This window comes from Agelaius tricolor, unplaced genomic scaffold, assembly GCF_023055355.1.
Source record: "Agelaius tricolor isolate 1412-34295 unplaced genomic scaffold, bAgeTri1.0.p SCAF_16, whole genome shotgun sequence".
Classification (NCBI taxonomy): domain Eukaryota; kingdom Metazoa; phylum Chordata; class Aves; order Passeriformes; family Icteridae; genus Agelaius; species Agelaius tricolor.
Window position 1 is genome coordinate 14,609,297 of NW_027269276.1, and position 17,103 is coordinate 14,626,399.

At 42.5% G+C, this 17,103-nt stretch overlaps 1 protein-coding gene across 1 annotated transcript in view; it reads right to left on the reverse strand.

Moving 5' to 3' along the window:
* Window positions 1–5,571, reverse strand: part of THSD4 (thrombospondin type 1 domain containing 4) — a 237,946-nt gene extending 232,375 nt beyond the window's left edge. The window contains exon 1 of the mRNA XM_071441660.1: window positions 5,389–5,571. The gene's annotated coding sequence lies outside the window, so the exon portion shown is untranslated. The remainder of the gene's footprint in view (window positions 1–5,388) is intronic.
* Between the last annotated feature and the right edge of the window lie 11,532 nt (window positions 5,572–17,103).

Consider the following 17,103-nt stretch of genomic DNA (forward strand, 5'->3'; position numbering starts at 1 on the left):
GGTTTGTCCTTCCATGCACTTCTCTGCAGCTAATCCAAAGGGAGTATCAGGGGAATCCGCCTGACTCAGGATTACAGATTTTAGTCACACAATATTCAAGTATCCAAGTGACGTTTCTCTCCTGGGGGAGCAGTATCCATGCTCACATATCCAAGTGCTGATCCAGCAAGGCCAAGCACAACAGATGTTTTTCACCAAGAAGCAGGTTTCATGAAGAAGAGCTTTTAAAAAGGGCTTCTTTATCCATCCTTTTCCCCAAACCAGAGCAAAGAAAACACATTCCAACTCGGATATCATGAGTCACATAGAAGGGAACAAGCAGGAAACCACAGCACTTCTATCAGTGTTACAGACAGCATCCTCAGGCTCCCCACAAACATTTCACTATGGGGAGCCTGCTCCTCCTGCTCTCTTATCTCCCCAGGCCACGCAGTCCCAAAGCACTGACCTTGCCCCACCTCCTGGGCAAGCCAGGTCCCAGGTGTCACATCAGCCCTGCTGGTTCATCAGCAGGGACAAACTGGGAGAGTCTGCTCACTACCAGGTCTCTCTGCTAAACTTCATTCTGATACCAGAAGAGGACAATACAACCCAGCCAAAGATAAAGGAAGTTCAGAAGTTCGAACTTCTCTTGTCACAGCAGTTATCTCTTGGATTTACTAAAAGGGACTATTCCTTTATTAATGTTTGTATTTTAAGAAGCTTGGGTTTAGGAAAAAAAACACACAAGTAAGGGAAGCTAAATCAACAAAAATAACACTCAAAAAATGGTAGTTTTCTGTATTTCTCTCTACCCTTAATCACATATGGCTATATATAACTCATGAGTTGACAGCAGTCTTATAGGAAGGGGAATAAAGGATCACAGTTATGAACAAGTGGCTCCTCTGCAAAGGGGTGAATTTTATCTACCAAGTCCTGTAAGTTAAATATTATTTTGGTACCCAGAGGGTCTTCCAAAGGCTCCAGTTCCTGGAACCAACTATTCAACAAGTATAACTTTTCAAGTTAAAGAACAAGTCACTAACTCTTGTAGTGTCAAAGAAAACACTGGAAATTCATGGCTGAAATCAGTGGTCCTGCTTTCCAATGACAAGAGCACATCAGGTGGGAGTGGCCTGATCTGAAAGACACTGAGGTTGCTGATAACCTTTTCCTTGACTTTACTGGCTCTTAGACCAGAGCTTTAAATAAAAGAGATAGTGGCTCTTGCACATACTGAGAAAAAAATCTACAGAACTGATGGAAAAAGTAAATTTTTTAAAATACATTTTTCCATATAAGGAGCCTGGAATCTTCCTGTAAAGGGAAATTCCAAAACCAGGACCAAAATAAATACTGAAGTGGGATGCCAAATAGTAACAGCAGCACAGGACTGATGTGAAACAGCCAACAAGCAAGACCTTAAGTTGTGATTTAGAGAAGCACAGTAATAAACCTATGAAGCACAAACTACATAATTTGGCTTCATTCATGTACAATAAATAGTTTAATTCAAATTACTTTTTTTTTTAGTAGCTTTGCATGCAAACTATCTTCAGGAAATTTAACAGTTGACCAACATCCTGTAATTATCATACCTAGTTCAGAGATAGAGGAACAAGTTCAGAGATACAGCAAGACGCCAATGGCCTGGATGAGCAGCACAGGGCAGCCCATGGAGGATTGAAAGCAGAAGCCCACATTCCAGGAACTCACACATCCATCAGCTCAGCAGCCCACAGGGCTACTTGCCCTCACAAGGACTGGCCTGAGATCCTATCTGCATTTCTAGTGCCAGAACAGCTCCTGTGGAGAAGCCCCACATTTAACACTTGGTAGCACCATGTAAAAAATATGTACCAGATGTCTGTACATGGTGCTGACAAGTGCTGACTGTTTAACAGCAGCCAGAATTATGAAGGCTGACCCATCTCTGGGAATGCCATAACCCTGCAGGGGTTACACAAATTTGATGTGTGACATGACACTCAAGTCCCCAAGAGAAAAATGGGTGGGACAGAACATTCCAGGAGGAGAAAACTGAGTTGGTTTAAATTACAGAATTTGAATCTGTTATTGTCACTAACACAAAGAACAAAAATTAGCAAAAAATAATCAGGCAACACTAAAGCACATAGTCTCAGCTCTGCTTCCTTTATACAGAGTAAGATATGAGGCAAAACCAGATCCATCAGATCATTCTGTTAATAATTTTTTTAATATCTGCTTAACATCCTTCTAATTAATCTTCTAAATGAAGTACTAAACAATGCATTCTTCCTAAAAATCTAATATACATTAACAGAATTATCTAGTGTAAAGTAATAACTATCCTGAACAAAAACAAAGCTACTGCAATGCATTGTTACTTATCCTGCTAACAATGCAACCATGTTCATTGGTCACATACTGAACCACATATATTCAATAACTTAATTAGCTTTACAATTACCCAAGTCATGGTCCAAACTGCATTTGGATCAGGTAGAGCTGCTGTCTGAAAACAAAAGAACTAATAACTGAACTACCAATATGTAGTAGTAACTACTAACTAACTAATATGTGCCTACTCAAGGGAACAAGACTTGTCACAGAATCTGTTCTTCAGCCAGCACTGTTACCCCTGGAAGCATTTCACAATTCAAAGCTACAAAATGCTTTCCCTATCAACTTTGTGGTAAAAGTGCTACCATCAAGGTCCAAACTCTTTAAGAAGTTGGTTGGACACAGTAAGTTTTCTTTTACTTTTTTCCTACTTGCAAAAAATAACAACCTTCCAAACCTAAAGCTTGTTATGATAACACAACACTACAGGGGACACAGCTAAAATTGCTTATGCATGGTTGACTTTGGAGCTCCTTGGGTTTTTTAAGTGCTTAACCACCTAGCCTTACTCCTCTTGTACAGAATTTAATGCCCACAGAAGTGTCTGCAATGACTGCACTTCTCTGTAGGTGATAAATCTGATTTTCAAAGTAAAAAAGAAAATCCCAAGTGCCACTAAGTTTCTGACCAGCACTTCACCTGTTTTTACTACAACTGCCACTGTGAATAGTCTGAATATCCCACATCTGATGCCACATCACAGAGAACTGGGACTGCAGTGTGGAAACCCAGCTTTTCTGTTGTCACTGTCTGCACAGAACCCCACACTGAGGCCAATAGGAGTCTTCAAGATGATCCTTGTTTTGTTTTCAGCCTTCATTTAATGCACATTTCTAACACGTTCAGCTTGTTCTACAGCAAAACCAAAGATTTTGTACTGAGATCATACAACCCATCACTGCCTGGGAGCAACCTAATTAATTGGCTACAATTAAATCTGCTGGGGCTCTGAAGGAACCTCCTGTATGAAATGCAGAAAGACTGAAATTTGCACCATACAACACCTCCAAGTGTTTCTGAGAGTTAGTCAGGGATCAAATTGCTCCTTCAATTACAATGGAGCTTTTTCAGATTAAAATCAGCAGCAGCAAAACCTGGGGTTAGCCCTGCTCCTAGATAAAAGCTAATATGTTATGTTCAGGGCACAATAATGATAAATAATCCATATTTCCTACCTATACTCACTTGGAAGGACTCCCTATGACAATCCATACCAGCTGGCCTCATATTTCTAACTTGGCTAAAAATGCTCACTTTGCAGCACTTTACTTGTTAAAGGCAGTCTCTCCTCCTAGTCTGCTTAAATCCATTCTCCCACTAGAGAGAATTCTCTTTCCACTCTGGAAATGGAATTCCCTGGTGAAAAAGAAAGCATCAAGAATTGCAGGTGTCTAATGAATATCAGCAATATCCAGTTTCATTTTAAATCCCTGATTATACTGAATAGATGAAAACCACATCAACCAGTAGATTACGACTAAGTTTACACCAGAAAGAAGTCCAAGTTGGCAAGCTACAGCTTGGTAGATCAACTTTCTAAGAGTGCATTGGCAGTTCCACAAACAGCAATAAACAGACAGATTTGGGCTATTTTCTGTTCCTGCTCTTGCCACAGAAGACAGGAAGAACATGCACAGCAGACTGACAGAATATTAAGAGCTCATCAGGCAACTATTTAAAACATAACCTTATACCCTTGTATTGAGCTACTAACCACTAGTGCCTCAGACAGTGGTTTCTGATTAAAAAAATTAATCACACTGATTTACCAACAGGTGACACATTGAGTTACAAATACTTCTGTTACTTTTGATAGCTATTCACAATATTGATGTACCAAATTATCTGTCATGTCTGCAGCAGACATCATCATGCCCTTATATAACCCTGTTGTATTGAAATCTTGCACATAGCTCAGTTTTGCTGATCCCTTGATTTAAAAAAAAATTATTAAATGAAAAATATACAGAAAAGAGAAATTACATTGGCAAGAGATACAGAAGAAAGGTGACTAAAATGCTAAGAATTCTCTAACCTGAAATAAGGAATAGTTGAGGTAGACAGATAATGAAAGAGCACAGCTCTGAAATACCACAGAGATAGTGAGCAAAAACCAAGCATAATTCGTTTATAATGTCCACACAGTATCAGGCACAAAAATTAAAAGAAGCAAAAGGAAGCAGTTTTTCCACACAACATAGTAACCTGTGGAACTCACTGCTGCCAGCCTCCCTTAATTGTGCACATATCTAGAATCTGGAAGAAAATAATTTGGATGAATTAATGTCAAGTGTGTCAAGAGCTATGAAACACACAGGTATGGACACACTGACATTTGCAAAAACGTAAAGCCACAGCTGGAGAAGAAAAGGTATTTCAAGATTCTCCTCTGCTACAGCACATACCCTGTAGCCTGACAAGTGAGCACAAACAGCTCAAGTGTTGGTAGAATTAAAGGAGAGACGGTAACAAAGCCAGAGGCAGGAAAGCGTGAAGAGAAACACCGAACGCCAAGCGCGGTTCATGCTTTGCACATTGTGCTTACTTAGACCAAAAGATCTGGCCCCAAGCAAGAACAATTGCAACACGCAATCTTCGTGAGGGGAGTTATCCGCTTCTTTCCCTCTCCCGTACAAACTGCTGGATTCGGCTCAGGCTACGTGCAGCCACGGCTTCTGGTGGGACACCGAGGCAAAACGAAGCAGCTCCTTACGCTGCCTCTGGATGCAGCTCCTGGAAACCGAGCGTGCGAGGAGAGCAGCTTTGAAATGGCTACTTACGCTACTTACACAGCCAAAACACGCGGCGCAGCAATCCCGCGGAGCGCAGCAGAGCCGACCGCGCTCCCGCAGCCGGGGCAGGGCGAGAGCCCGCGGGCCGCGGCTCCGAGCGCACCCCCGGTAGGGAGCAGCCCCTCAGCGCGGCCTCGGGCTCCGCCGCCCCGGGCACTGCCCGCGCCCCCGGCACGGCGCCCACCGCCCACCTGGCGCGCCCACCCTCGCGGGCCTTGCCTCGCCTCACCGCTCCGCGCCGGCGTCCCGTCCGGGCGCCCCGCGACGAGGCGCTCTCGGGGGCGAGAGGGCTGAGAGCCGCGCGGCCCCCGGCGCATGGGAGGCGCTGCGCCCTCGGCCGGGAATGCCGGAGCCCCGCAGGACCCGAGCAGGTTCCCGGCGGCTCCGGGGCTCGGGCACAGCCTCCTCTCCCCTCGCTCCCGCCCGCGCAGGAGCCGCGCGCCGCCTGCTGCCACCTGCCGGCCGCGCCGCGCAGCCGCTCCCTCCCTGCCTCCCTCCTTCCCCCGGCGGGCCGGAGCTCCGGGCGATGGCCAGCGGGGAACCGGCGAGGCGGAGGCGCCGGGCGCCGCACCGTCCAACGGCCCGCGGGGAGTGAGGGGGTATGGAGGGTGCGAGGGACCCAGCGGTGGGGCTGCCCCGCGGGTTCCCCGCTGGCCCGGAGCGCAGGTGCCCACCCGCGTCCAGCCCGCGCCGTGGGAGCGGCGCTCGGGGGTGCCAGGGAGGCAGCGCTGCCCCGGGCTGGCCGCGCACCCCCCTCTGCAGCAGCGGCCGAGCAGGGGAATGGGTGCATTGGGCTCCGGCCGATTTCAGTTCTTCGAGACGAGGGCACTAAGGCACCCACACTGCTGAAAACGCGAGAGACAACTGTCATCTCCCTACTCACTGACTGGGTGAAAGACCATCTGCTTCCAGAAAACACACTGACAACTACAAAGTAATATGTGTTTCTGACAGTGCTTGCTTAAACGTCTGAGGTCTGAAAGCGAGCCAGTAACAGTGATACACTGGCACTGTGAATACCACACCACCGATAAGCAACTAGGGGGAGGATCTTCTCTTGTAACTTCTGAGTTAGCCTCTGAGGGAAAAGCCTGGAATTGTGTTTCTGTTATTGCTTTATATTAACTGTACTGGACCCAAGATCCCTAAGGGCATTTTCACTGAAAAGAGCAATAAAGTGTCCAGCATGAGCTCTAAACCTTAGAACCAGATAGTCACTGGCAACAGTTCATTGCAACATTTAGTTTTACGCTTTAAAAAACCCACAAAATTATTATTATGCTGGAACTGGCCCAGCCAGGTGAATGTATTTATTTTAAAGCATAGCAAAACAGGTGTTTTTTCTTGCCAGCATTTTGGGCTTCATTACACTTGAACCCAGACAAAAAGAAAAGAATAAAAGATGATGTGTTGACTGTGCTATTCATTGCACAAAAACAACCTTCTCCATTCCCAAGTTCATGTATAGATATAGGCTCTAAGCAAAATATCTGCTGCAGAAAACCTACTTTCTCCTGTGTCTTCACCAGGCAATTGCCACAGCACAGCACTCCCAAGCAGTTTCAGATGCCTTGTAAGCACCATGGCAGATCTTGGTTGCAAAAAGACAGCTGTACACAGCTGTATGGTAACAATTTCTCACATGCAAAGAAAAGCTGCATTATAATACTAAGAGAAGAGTAGCTATGCAACCTCCAAGAGGTCTCATTTGTAGGAAGAAAACGGGTTTGGAAACAACAGATTTAATCTAGAAAGAATTCTGCCAGTCCCTCCTGAGTTATGAGGTGGTTTGTTATCAGGTAGAACTTCACATGAGCTTCCGAACCTCGACTGAAGCCTGTTTGGCAGTGGTAGACAATCTCTGAGGAAGCAAATACTGTGCTGCTCTGACTGTGAGCTAATGAAATACATAAATAAGTGACTAATTGCTAAGGTAGCATGTGAGCAAGACTAGCTCTGGCACGTTACAGTATTTTAGTTCTAATCTCCGCTCAGAGTACACATTCTACTTCACCTACTCTGCCAGTTGCATGACTGCGTTTGCTTCAGGGAGAGACACAACTGCAGCCAGATGGACCAGAGACAGGAGCTCTTCTCAAGAGCAAACACCTAAGTACTAAGGTATTAATGAATTAATTACTGTGCTTAGTTTACATGATGGGAACTGCTTGAGACAGTTCCTAACTCCTGATATTGGAGAAAGATTACTTAACCTGTGCCAGTCTGAAAATTAGCTACCAAGTTTTATCCGCCCCCGGGGGAGGAAAACTTGTTCTAAATTAAAGGCAGCTGAAGAGCATTAGCCTCCACTCTGGAGGTGCCAAAGGTTGTTCAGCTGGGCACAGCCAGCAACAGAAGGATACATTGAAGCAGAAGCAGCCTTTTGAAAAGCCAAGGAACATATACTTGCTACTGTTTTCCCTCCCTGTTTCTTTTGCTGCCTTTAATTTCCCTAACTTCCCTCTTGCTTGCTATTTGAGTTTTGCAGTGATTGCTCCCTCCCAAGAACAGAGTCCTGTCTGTCATCCCTGCCTCTCCTCCTCCCCTTGCTGCTGCACTGCTCAGAACAGCGTGCATCGTGTTTTCCCAGCAGTGCAGGAGGAAGTTGTCCTGCTGCTGAGGGGGCGAGGAGCAATCCTTCCCACCCTTATCTGTGCAGCAGAGCAGCTGACACTCAATTTGTTCTGACCAACTGCAGAGTTACAGTCCCCTCAGTGCACTGCAATGTTATCTCAGGTCTTTCATAGTCTCACTTAACAAACCTGGCTATCTGATGAAAACCACCCAATATACTCAGGCTGTTGGCTGCTTTTTTCTAAGTGGACATCAAGGGGAATGTGAAATGGCATCATTCTCTTAAATAGAGAGCAAAATATAAATGCTTGAAAGAAAGCAGCATTCACTAGGAGATTAAATGTAATTGCAGTAACTCACAAAGGAAATGCTCATTTAAAGCTTTAATTTGCAACCAAAGATGCTGCAGAAAATAATGCTTTTGAGGGAGGCATGAACTCATCAAGCCAAGAAAGATCAGAGTGTAGGACAGGAATCATAGAATCATTAAGGTTGGAAAATACATCTAAGATCATTGACTCCTAGCTGTAAACCCACGACTGCCAACCAGTCATCAGAGTGCCACATCTACACACAACCACATGAGTTCACCCGCTTGATCATCTCTTCAGATTCCCCTTTGAGATCCAAGGGGTACTGGGGTATTTTTACTTCCAAAGCTGAAGGACTTCCCTGCCCATGAGCCAGTTCTTTGGCCAGCTGCCTCAGTGAAAGAGGAGGAATCTATTTCAATTAGTTTCATTAAAATTCTTTGTGTTACAGCAGCTTGGGAACAAGACATTAGTGCTACTTCAAAAATTCAGACAAGGGTACAGCATAAAATGATAAGACTAGCAACAGACAAGAGGGTAGAAGAGTGCTGTAGGACTAAACTGCTGCTTGCTGGTCACAAAGAATCATTTCACACTAACAGTGGGAATGAAAGTGTGTGAAAATCCCCATTGGGATAAGGAAAGAGAGAATTTGAGAAAGAAGATTAGATTGTGGTAGAGTAGGAAGCTAGTGTTTCCCTCCCTTGAATTGTTTCAGCCACTTATTATTTGTTTCAATACTTCTCTGTGAGCCACTAATTGTCGCAGTGGGATCTTTCTGCTTCATTTCCTTCTCTTTGTGAGAGCAGGCGTCAACACTGCAAAGAGTTAGAAATCTGCAGCCTAGTATACAGAAGACAGTGTCCAATTTGCAACATGTCCAGCATAGGTCAGTGGCATGGTTAAGCCTTGGAAAGTGCCTTTTATACAAGCATTAAAAATCTTGGGGAAAAAATACCACTATTGCAAAACCCAAAAACAAACAGAAAAAAAGAAAGATGGCAGATTTACAAGTTTTCTCTTCACCCTTTGATCTGTAACTCTTTAAGCAGGAGTATTTAGTAGAAAGAGTACACTTCACCAAAGGAAATTATTAGTAGCTCAGTTGCAGCTTAGGTATCCTGAGCAGCAGCAGTGCTTTGTAGTTTACACTCAAACTGTGTTAAGAAAAACCTGGTTTATGTCCTCCATGCCCTTCCCCAGTGCTAGATCAAGAGTTCCTCTCAGATCCTGGCCTGAGAACAGCAGAGATGCATAGAAGTTCTTGAATTAATAAGTCACATTACAGAAATGGGAGAACACGCCTGTTCTAAACTTGTACTTTGCATGTGAGGGCAAGTTCCAGGAGTGGCAGTTCCCTGGGACCTGCAGCTGCTCTGGTCTCTGGTACCTCTGCCTCCTGCTTATGGAAAACTTCTCAACAGCACAGCAGGACAAGTTGACTTTCTAGCCAGACAAAAGAAGGACTTGCCCCTCCCTCCTCCACACCAAGTATTTCTCTTTGGTCACACTGAAGGACTCCTCCCTGTTCCAGATAAGCACCAGCCAGTTCATGTACAACTACACAGACCACATCCTTTGCTCAGCAGTTGTCTTTATGTGGACATATCTTTACTTTCTTCCATTGCCTTTTGCTAATTACCATCTTTAGTCCTTTAGAGCTAGTATTATGAAACATATGTCAAATAACCTGCCTACACATGTTTTCTGCTTAAGCCTTCCTTTTAAAACACATTCACAGCAGAAAATATGAGGGAAAGAGAAGCAGATTACACAGATTTAGGTGAAGGAGAAGTAGACATTTAGGAAAACGTGAGGGTCATTTAACTGAGTGACCTTTTTAGCTTGTGTTTCTTATCTTTACTATCTAATAGCAAGACTGGAGACCTACAGCACACACATCATGTGCTGTTTTACATTTATTTTCCTTTGGTGTTTCTCAGCTGTATAATTTAAACCTTCTTTCTTCTACTATATCTGTAACTACAACACATTCTAATATTTACAAATGGAGAGTGACTTGGCACAATATTGGGTGCAGTCTGTCTGCCATGAGAGAGGCATTCTTCAAATGGACCTGCCCACTGAAAGAGCTGGGAGATCTGAACTGTTTGTTTAAAACCTAATATCCTCTCAAAATATCTAGACACAGCTGTAGGTCTATTGAAAACTGTTAAACAACTGGATATTGAGACCAAAACGTTGGTTAGAACCCTTTTAAGGAACAGCTAAATACACCATGACAAGTGGGAGCAAAGGGTGCCCAAGGTGTTCAGAAAGGAGGAGCCAGAAATCAAGACACTGTGCTAGGCAGCAAGCCTTAATCCTGCCATGGAAAAGAGAAAACCTGAGAGAGATATCATTATATTGCAAAGGCTCCATACTGTTGTCTCCTTATTGCAAGAGTTCCATACCTTCTTGATGTTTCTTGTGGGCAGCTCCTCAGAGCACTGACTCTTCCTTTTTCTCACAGCAGCCAACCAACTCTAGTTCCCCTCAACCAACCAATCCACTCTTTTATAGCATCTTCTTCTCATTGCTTACAGCTGTGGCCTGTTAAAGTCAGTCCTGTTCCTAATTTCTAATAATTGGCTCAGCTGCAACTCCTTAGGGGTAAGATTACTTTCTATACTACCTTTATTTTCTTATTTTCTATCCCCCTACTCTTGGAACTTAGAAATCATCATGGATTTCAGCATTGTTCACAGGTTAGAAAGGCAGATGCTTAGTCATCCACAAACTTTGCCTAAGATATCTTTATTTCCTCTGGATGCAAAGGGATAATTAAAAAGACCTATGATAAGATTGAGAACATCCTACCTGACTAAGCATTCTAGCTGAAAAGCACCTGTGAGACAAATAATGGGATATGCTGAAGAATAATTACAAACACCCAATTCCCTCAAGATGCTCCTACATCAGGGATTTTTATTGACAGGAAAGCATTAGCACCAGTCCTTGCAGTGCAGACACATAATGCTGCCTGCTGCAAAGGGCAGATGTGGCCAGAAGCTTCCAGTAAGAAGCTCCAAGCCAGGACAGCCACCTCCATTCAGCACCACCAAGGTGGGGGGAAGAAACCCACATGCTGGCCCTCCTTGTTGTGCACCTCCTCTCTCATCACAAATCTGTGCATTTGTCCCCATGCTAAAGCTGCAAATGAGCCTTTTAAGCAGTGTGAGAATAACAGGATGAGACTGAGGAAATTGCTCTTGAGCATGAGCTTCGACCCTTCTGGGCAGTGAATATGAACCACATGGGCTGGACAAGTCCTGGGCACATTAGATGCCTTTGTGAAGTTATTTGCTGATTCAGAGGTGTGAAACTCTAAAAAACACTGTGGAAGCAATGGCACTGCTTGTGGTACTGAAACAGCATGGATTCCTCCTGGGCTGCTGCAACTTCATAAATATTGACTTTGGATAAACCTTCTAACAATATTCTGGTTGAGGGTTTTTTTTCTTCTTCTTCTTTTTACTCCCAAGTGGCTTCCCAGAGTTAATTTACTTAAGGCAACATACATGACACAAGAATAAGCCCTTTGAATAGTGATGCATTTGCTTGGTCATGAAATGAAAAAAATCTGGATTTTGATTGATAGTTGGAATTCATGCTGTTTGTTTGATTTACTCCGGATTCTTTGTCACCTCAGTTCTATTCCTGCCAACACATGTCAGAACACAACTGATTATGAGCTGAAATACGGTTTGAAAGGGGTTTTTTAATTTTAGACTTATTAGTTTTCCTTCCCCTTCCATAGGAGCAATGCAAATTTAGCCATGAATTTTTTTTCCAAGAAATCTCAGCTACAATTAGCCTCATGCAATGCCTCTTTCTTTTCTCATCTGCAGCACTATGAAAATTAAAACAGCCTAATTTAGTTCTGTAAAATCATTCCTCTGCAGTTCATTGGAAGTAGGTCTAATATACTTTAGGCAAGTACTATTATTTTCTCTCTGTGGCATGATTGCAATTGCTCTAGTACACTGTTGACAGTCAGAACTGTCACCAAATGAGCACCAGCACACATTTCTCTCAGTTATGCACAGGAAAGTCCTGATCCAGTACAAAAGTGTCAGGATGCTACCTGTCAGTGAAGGTAAGTACCATACTTCTATTTACTACTTTATAGAATGTGATAAATGGAGGAAGTGATTGTTTCCTTGCTTTGGAGACAAAATCAGACAATTATTCCACTAGACAAGCTCTTCAGTATTAAATATTCCTATGTGTTAGCCTGAATCAGGCCCAAGTTTGTGTCTTTTATTCTCAACAGAACAGGCTGGGAGAAGAAGCAAGAAAATAATGAGGGTAGACTGTACCTACATCTGAAAAGACAGGAGCTTAAATACAATTTAATGCACTTTGCTATACTCTGCAGTGGCAAGTAGAGCTTGGTAGACACCAGCAATATTTCCAGGAATGGAAGTCAAGTATTAATATCTAAGTTGTATTCATTATTTCTTGCCCCTTTACTCCAGTATGCACCACTGCCCCTATGTCAGGCATACATGCATAGACTGAACTCACACATATAGCTTGGAATAGAGGTTGTTTCCAGACAGTTTTTCTCTTTAACATTACCTTCTTTCCTGATTTACTGATTCTTGGCTGAACTTAAAATTACCTGAAAACCATTGCCCCTGAGAAAATCTTTACTCAAGTACTTGCTGAAAAAGTGTAACCTGAAGAACAACATGCAGAGATCCAGACTCTGTGCTGTGGCTCTGATCAGACACTTGAAAGCAAGTCACTGGCAGGAACACTCCTGTCAGCTTCTTGTCATGCTGGCAACCTGATGTTAATAGCTTAACAATTGTATCAGTATCTCAATCAGGATATTAATTTGAAGCAGAAGAGAATTGTTTACCAAAAAAAAAGCCCTATGGATTATCTAAGTACTGAGCTATGAGGTTTCTTTTTCTGTGCAGCAAACATGCCTAGATGCTTTTCCCCTGATTCATGGAAACAGTTGGACCACAGGCAACCTGTGTGCTGATCTGCAGGCAAATCTTGTGTCAGAACACTGGTCTATACTGAGAACATTTCCAATGCACGAGGAACAGCATGAAAAAAACCATTATGGTGGCCCCCTCTCCTGCACCCCCTGAAAATTATTAGATCTGCATCATCTTTTACTCTCACTGGAGGATGTGAGTCCTATAGAGTAAAGATTTCCATTCTGCACTGAGAAGAATAAAAGTACATGTGAACATCATGTACTGACTGAATTATTAGGTTATTAATGAGACAAAAAGACAGGACAGTGGAAAATGGACCTGTTCAATTCCCCTTTCTGAAAGGAAGGGTTTTTTAGCATGAGGCATGCAGTATTTCAGGAGGAGTATGTACAAGGTAACATTTTACATAAATGGTCATGGCCAAGACTATCCAGCTGCTCTGTAACACTTTCTACACCATGAAAAGTCATCTTTAGAGCCAAATCCCTATGAGCACAATGTGAGCAGGATTTCACCCTGTCTTCTGTAGAAACAAGGAGTCATTCTGGGGCAAGAAACTAAGACATATTCTACATAACTCAGGAACAATTCCCTCATCTAATAAGCCTAGCCTGAGGTTTGTTCTTGTAAAGTTTACCAGCAGAGTAACTAGAAAAGTTAAACTTACCTGTTTAGATTTTATTTGTTACAGTGAAATAAAGGGAGGAACAAAGTGGGTAGAGAGAAGAGGGAAGATGTTCTATTTAATTTAGAGATTAACATGAGGATAGTATTGTAAACTAGATTTCATATGTTGCCTTTCTTTGTGCATGATGTAAGCAGAGCTCAGTTCACTTCAAGCAGATGGTCCACAGACTCCAAGCATTTAAAATAAGGGACAAGCACAAAAGGATGAAGAGGACCAGGGCTTTTGAAATATCCCAGTATAGACTTCCTCTAATGCACATACATACTGCAGAGCAAGACACCCAAATTCTGCTTCACTGATCTACCTTCCCATAAAACATAATCTACATAACATCAGCATCTGTCCAGCAGGACAATTAGACATGTAATGGTGTATTATAGATAAATACACACACACAGAACCTCAGATTGGGTAGTTTATCACATTCTATAAAGTAGTAAATAGAAGTATGGTCATGGAAAGCACTTTCCTCATGTTGGAAATGCAATCTAGAGACATTTAAAGAGTGAATGCAGTACTCCTCACTATCTAAATATCTCTAATTCCCAAATTCTTTGAAGTAGGCACTGCTAATTTTTTTTCATGAAAAATATTCCCTTATGCCTTTCAGCTGCACAGAGAAGTGTTTAACAGATGTGTTTACAGGCACAGAAGAACAAAACCATAACTTTATAGCTCTGTAGCAATTTTTCTATCTGCAGTGTTTCTGGATATTCACTTTACAATTCCTGTAGTTTATTGCAGTTCTGTGGGGTTAATTAAAATCCTTCTACAAAATCAGATAAACAAGAGCAATGGGGGAGGGAAAGTGTGTATTTTATGTACTGTCTATTCATCTGTAATGAAGGCTGCCCCATGTGTACAATCAACATCTGGGGAAAGCCTGCACTTCAACCAGAACAATCACTACTCACATTCCAGCTTGAGTGGCTGGTTCTTTTCTTGAATTTTGTGTGTATGTATCCATGCACACATACATGGTTTCAGCACACGTTTCACAAATGAAAGAAAAAAGTGAGAATTTACATAGCTTTTTATTAAGGTAAAAGCCCAAACCATCTTCAGGCCTTAAATTGTAAACAGATAACATCTTAAAATTTCTACTCTGAGATTTTCTGGGAATGAAGAAGGAGCCTTTTTAAATCATATGTAACAGTCATGTATTGATGTGAAAGCAATCAATATAATCAACTAAATCAATTTAGATAACACTTACCCTCTATGTATGTATAGGATCTTTCAATACACTAAATGATCTAAGCTGGAATTAAATCAATGATGAAACACCATATGGATTTCAGGCAGCTGGGTCAGACCCTTACACTGCAAGCCAGAAACAGCTTATATTCAACTCTTGACTAGTCCTTTTATGCAGCAAGATGGGCTTGTGATTGTATAAGTGCTCCTATTCCCCAGGGCTCAAAAGAGCACAGTTTGTTTCCTAGTTCTGCTATCCCCACCTGTCAAGTCATTCATTTTGGTAACTAAACATTTCTCCTCCTGATGGAATCTGGAATTTTACTCTTCAGATAAGCTCTGAATTAAATTTCTTTAGTCACACCAACAGCCTTGCTTCAGGACCTTGAGAGCTGAGAGATAACATTTTATGCCAATGCCACCACTGAGTTAAGAGAATGACACCAATAGGGAAGGCATGTGTACTTTTGTCTGCAGAAAAAGAATCTGCCCAGCTCTCCATACACCTTTAAGAGACCAATGCAAAGAGCTGTAATGAATGCTGCCTGTTCTGGTCTTATCTGTAAAGTCTGAGCTGCATCCATGGGTGCCAAGAGTTCTGCATCCATGGAACATCACTGAGCTGTGGTTAACACAATACAGGGTAAAACTGTATTGAAATAGCATTGGTGGTACATCAGCTGTGCAGGTTAAAAGGCAGGCAGAGTGCAAAGGAACAGAAAAAACTCCAGTCACATAAAAGTAGCTCTTTGCACAAGAGATTATTAGATACTTTTACCTGAAGTCAAAAGAGATTTTTCATGTCAGTCAATTTTTGAAGACTACTTTTGATAAATCACTCTGTGATAAGATGCTGCAGTTCCCTTTATGCAGCAGGATACCACCATATTCTAAAATGACACAACAACCAGTAGGAGTTGTCTCTGCTTAATGCCTGTGCTAACAGCCTCTGTTTCTACAAAGCAAGAATTCTCCAGTCTAGTATCTCAAATAATACAAACCCCACAGGTTTTGGTGCTTACATAACTACCAGGGAGGGTGAAGCAAAACAGATCTTTTCCTGTGGGCTATCAAAATTGTTACAGGTCACTTGGTCATTACTTTCCATATTTTTATGTTGTTTATTTCCAGTATTTCTTTAGCAATCACTGCATCCTGTGCAGCATTTTGCAGCTCAGATCCAGAGACAACCAGCTCCCTAAATGAAGCACCAAAGCACTTGGACATCTTGCCTACCTTATGCCATGTTTGCCCTGTGTTCAACATACATCTCTAAAAAAAACATAATTCCAATTATCTTTCTTCAATGGCCTTCCTCTTGAAAGTTTAGCTTCATTTTCTCTTGGAATTAGGGATGTAATTTCAACTCTGAGGAAACTAGAAAGAAACCTCCACTCTATGTTATACAGACACTGTACAGTCAAAGCACAGTTTGTCAGTACAAGTACTGAGAGCCAAATCACAACCTCCATTTGAAGGTGTGGACTAGATGAAAGAAATAGAAAATGCATTACAATGTCCAGAAATCTGTCAGAGGCTGAGAGAGATTTTAAATCTTAACCAGCCCAATGCTCTGTTTCCCATCTCCCAGGGCACTGTGTGTTTGGGGATTTCAGGTTCCAATGGATGCTGCTGGAGAGGCAGGGAAGGCAGAGCAGCCTGGCTCTGCACAGCTGAGGCTTCTGCCACATCCTCAGGGTGAGCTGCAGAAGGAGCTCTGAGTCAGCTACAAGGGTTGTTTTTCTACCTGCACAAACTCACAGCTCCCCACTATGTGCAATGAAGAATATGAAGCTGTTCAGCCAGGGCATTTGGGTTTGGATGAGACAATCCTCTGCATATTTGGAGATCTAGAGAATTTCCTGATAGATTATGAAATAATTAGTTGGCCAGAGATCCACTTCTGGGCCCATTCAGTAGGAAGACAAATTTTATTCCCTTACAATCTCTGACTGGAGCTGGACAGAAAAGCTGGGGGTTTTAATCCCTAGGGCAAAGTTGATAGGCTTGAGATAATGGATTTTCCAAAGAAGCTTAAGTTATGGCGAAAAATTATAAGTTTCCTGTTTGTTTTTTTTCTATACTTTCCTGGTTTTCTCACTTTTGTCCTACTATTTCCTCTAAAAAGAAATGAGTTAGGGGGAAAGGAGGTTGGGGAAGGAAGAAAGAATGAAAGTGATCCTCTTCTTCTCTAGTTTTCATACATTTAATAC